Source organism: Arachis ipaensis, chromosome B2, assembly GCF_059453495.1.
Source record: "Arachis ipaensis isolate K30076 ecotype BB chromosome B2, ASM5945349v1, whole genome shotgun sequence".
NCBI classification, from domain to species: domain Eukaryota; kingdom Viridiplantae; phylum Streptophyta; class Magnoliopsida; order Fabales; family Fabaceae; genus Arachis; species Arachis ipaensis.
Window position 1 is genome coordinate 26,466,086 of NC_142437.1, and position 3,983 is coordinate 26,470,068.

The window sequence follows — 3,983 nt, forward strand, 5'->3', positions numbered from 1 at the left end:
AAAATGCCCCTTTCTGCCAATCTTGGCGTTAAACGCCGGGCTACTGCCCATTTCTGGTGTTTAAGTCCAGCTTCTTGCCCTTTTCTGGCGTTAAACACCAGTCTGGTGCCCATTTCTGGCGTTAAACGCCCAGAATGGTGCCAGACTGGGCGTTTAACGCCCATTCTGCTACCCTTACTGGTGTTTAAACGCCAGTAAGTTTTTCCTCTAGGGTGTTCTATTTTTAATACTGTTTTTCCTTCTGTTTTTTCTTTTTCAATTATTTTTGTGACTTCACATGATCATCAACCTACAGAAAACATAAAATAACAATGGAGAATAAATAAAATTAGGTTGCCTCCCAACAAGCACTTCTTTAATGTCAGTAGCTTGACAGTGGGCTCTCATGGAGCCTCACAGATACTCAGAGCATGATGATGGCCTCTCAACACCAAACTTAGAATTTGGTTGTGGCCTCCCAACACCAAACTTAGAGTTTGAATGTGGGGATTTTGTTTGACTCTGTATTGAGAGAAGCTTTTCATGCTTCCTCTCCATGGTTACAGAGGGAGATCCTTGAGCCTTAAACACAAAGGAGTCCTCATTCACTTGAAGGACTAATTCTCCTCTGTCTACATCAATCACAGCTTTTCCTGTGGCAAGGAAGGGTCTACCCAGGATGATGGATTCATCTATACATTTCCCAGTGTCTAGGATTATGAAATCAGCAGGGATGTACTGGTCTTCAACCTTTACCAAGACATCCTCTACAAGTCTATAAGCCTGTTTCTTTGAATTGTCTGCCATCTCCAGTGAGATTCTTATAGCTTGTACCTCAATGATCCCTAGCTTCTCCATTACAGAGAGAGGCATGAGGTTTATGCTTGACCCTAGGTCACACAGAGCCTTCTCAACGGTCATGGTGCCTATGGTACAAGGTATTGAGAACTTTTCAGGATCTTGTCTCTTCAGAGGTAATTTCTGCCTAGTTAAGTCATCCAGTTCTTTAGTGAGCAATGGAGGTTCATTCTCCTAAGTCTTATTACCAAATAACTTGGCGTTTAGCTTCATGATTGCCCCAAGGTACTTAGCAACTTGCTCTTCAGTAACATATTCATCCTCTTCAGAGGAAGAATACTCATCAGAGTTCATGAATGGCAGAAGTAAATTCAATGGAATCTTTATGGTCTCAGTGTGAGCCTCAGATTCCCATGGTTCCTCATGAGGGAACTCCTTGGAGGCCAGTGGACGTCCAGTGAGGTCTTCCTCAGTGGAGATAGCTGCCTCTTCCTCCTCTCCAAGTTTGGCCGTGTGGGTCATGTTGATGGCCTTGCACTCTCATTTTAGATTCTCTTCTGTATTGCTTGGAAAAGTACTAGGATGGAGTTCAGTAACTTTCTTACTCAGCTGACCTACTTGTGCCTTCAAATTTCTAATGGAGGACCTTGTTTCAGTCATAAAACTTTGAGTGGTTTTAATTAGATCAGAGACTACAATTGCTAAGTCAGAGTGGCTTTGCTTAGAATTCTCTGTCTGTTGCTAAGAAGATGATGGAAAAGGCTTGCTATTGCTAAACCTATTTTTTCCACCATTATTGTTATTGAAGCCTTGTTGAGGCCTCTGTTGGTCTTTCCATGAGAGATTTGGATGATTTCTCCATGAAGGATTGTAAGTGTTTCCATAGGAATCTCCCATGTAATTCACCTCTTCCATTGCTGGGTTCTCAGGATCATAAGCTTCTTCTTCAAATGAAGCTTCTTTGGTACTGCCTGTTGCTGCTTGCATTCCAGACAGACTCTGAGAAATCATATTGACTTGTTGAGTCAATATTTTGTTCTGAGCCAGTATGGCATTCAGAGTATCAATCTCAAGAACTCCTTTCTTCTGATTTGTCCCATTATTCACAGGATTCCTTTCAGAGGTGTACATGAATTGGTTATTTGAAACCATTTCAATGAGTTCCTGAGCTTCTGCAGGCGTCTTCTTCAGATGAAGAGATCCTCCAGCAGAGCTGTCCAATGACATTTTGGACAGTTCAGACAGACCATCATAGAAGATACCTATGATGCTCCATTCTGAAAGCATGTCAGAAGGACACCTTCTGATCAATTGCTTGTATCTTTCCCATGCTTCATAGAGGGATTCACCTTCCTTCTGTCTGAAGGTTTGGACTTCCACTCTAAGCTTGCTCAATTTTTGAGGTGGAAAGAACTTTGCCAAGAAGGCATTTACTAGCTTTTCCCAAGAGTTCAGGCTTTCTTTAGGTTGTGAATCTAACCATGTTCTAGCTCTGTCTTTTACAGCAAAGGAAAAAAGCATAAGCTTGTAGACCTCGGGATCAACCCCATTAGTCTTGACAGTGTCACAGATTTGCAAGAATTCAGCTAAGAACTGATGAGGATCTTCCAATGGAAGTCCACAAAACTTGCAATTCTGTTGCATTAGAGAAACTAATTGAGGCTTAAGCTCAAAATTGTTTACTCCAATGGCAGGGATAGAGATGCTTCTCTCATAAAAGTCAGGAGTAGGTGCAGTAAAGTCACCAAGCACCTTCCTTGCATTGTTGGCATTGTTGTTATTTTCGGCTGTCATGGCTTCTTCTTGTTTGAAAATTTCTGTTAGGTCCTCTCCAGAGAGTTGTACTTTAGCTTCTCTTAGCTTTCTCTTCAAGGTCCTTTCGGGTTCAGGATCAGCCTCAACCAGAATGTCTTTGTCCTTACTCCTGCTCATATGAAAGAGAGAAAAAAAAGTATGGAATCCTCTATGTCACAGTATAGAGATTCCTTGAGGTGTCAGAGGATAAGAAAAATAGAAGGAGGAGGTAGAAAGAGAAGAATTCGAACTTATCAAGAGGGATACAGTTCGAATTATTGATAGTGGAGGAGTGTTAGTCCTTAAATAGAAGGATGTGAGAAGAGAGGAAGAATTTTCGAAATTAAAGTAAAAGATTTTGAAATAATTAAAAGAAATTTTGAAAATTTGGTAAAGGTTTTTCGAAAATTAAGATTGGGAAAGAAATTAAGTGATTTTTGAAAAAGATTTTGAAATTAGAAATCAAAAAGATATGATTGAAACTTAATTTTGAAAAATATGTGATTGAAAAGATATGATTGAGAAGATATGATTGAAAATCAAATTAAAAAGAGAAAGTTTTAAAATTAAAGTTGATTACTTGACTAACAAGAAATTAGAAGATATGATTCTAGAATTAAAACTTTTGATCCTTTCTTAATAGGCAAGTAACAACTAGAAAATTTTGAATTAAATTATTAATTGTAGCAAAGATTTTCGAAAATAGTAATAAATAAAAAATATTGAAAAGAAATTGATTTTGAAAAGATATGATTGAGAATATATGATTTGAAAAAGATTTGATTTTGAAAAATTATGAAGATTTGAAAAAAAAATGAATTAAAAACAAAATCTTCCCTCTAGTGTCCTCCTGGCGTTAAACGCCCATAATGGTATCCATTCTGGCGTTTAACGCCCAAAATGCTACCTTTTTGGGCGTTAAACGCCCAGCCAGGTACCCTGGCTGGTGTTTAAACGCCAGTTTTCCTTCTTCACAGGGCGTTTGAACGCCCAGCTTTTTCTGTTTAATTTCTCTGCTGAATGTTCTGAATTTTCAATTCTCTGTATTATTGACTTGAAAAGACACAATTTTGAAAATATTTTTGAATTTTTAATGATGAGAAACAATAAAAAAATGCAGCTAAGATCAAATAAACAATGCATGGGAGACACCAAACTTAGAAGTTTGTATACTAAGGACTATAACAATTTGAAAATGCATGTAAGAAACAACAAAAGACACAGAATAAGAGAAATTAAAGATCATAGCACTAAAATCATCAAGAACAACTTGAAGATCAATGAAGAACATAATGCATATATTCAAAACAATGCAAGAAGAATAAAGACATGTAATTGACACCAAACTTAAAAATTGATATTAGACTCAAACAAGAAACATAAAATATTTTTTATTTTTATGGTTGTATAAA

At 37.5% G+C, this 3,983-nt stretch overlaps 1 non-coding gene across 1 annotated transcript; it reads left to right on the plus strand.

Annotated features, from left to right (window-relative positions):
• Positions 1-2,058: 2,058 nt before the first annotated feature.
• On the plus strand, positions 2,059-2,166 carry LOC148573376 (small nucleolar RNA R71). Its single transcript, XR_015906880.1, has one exon. It is a non-coding gene; the product is annotated as a small nucleolar RNA R71 (small nucleolar RNA).
• Positions 2,167-3,983: the final 1,817 nt, after the last annotated feature.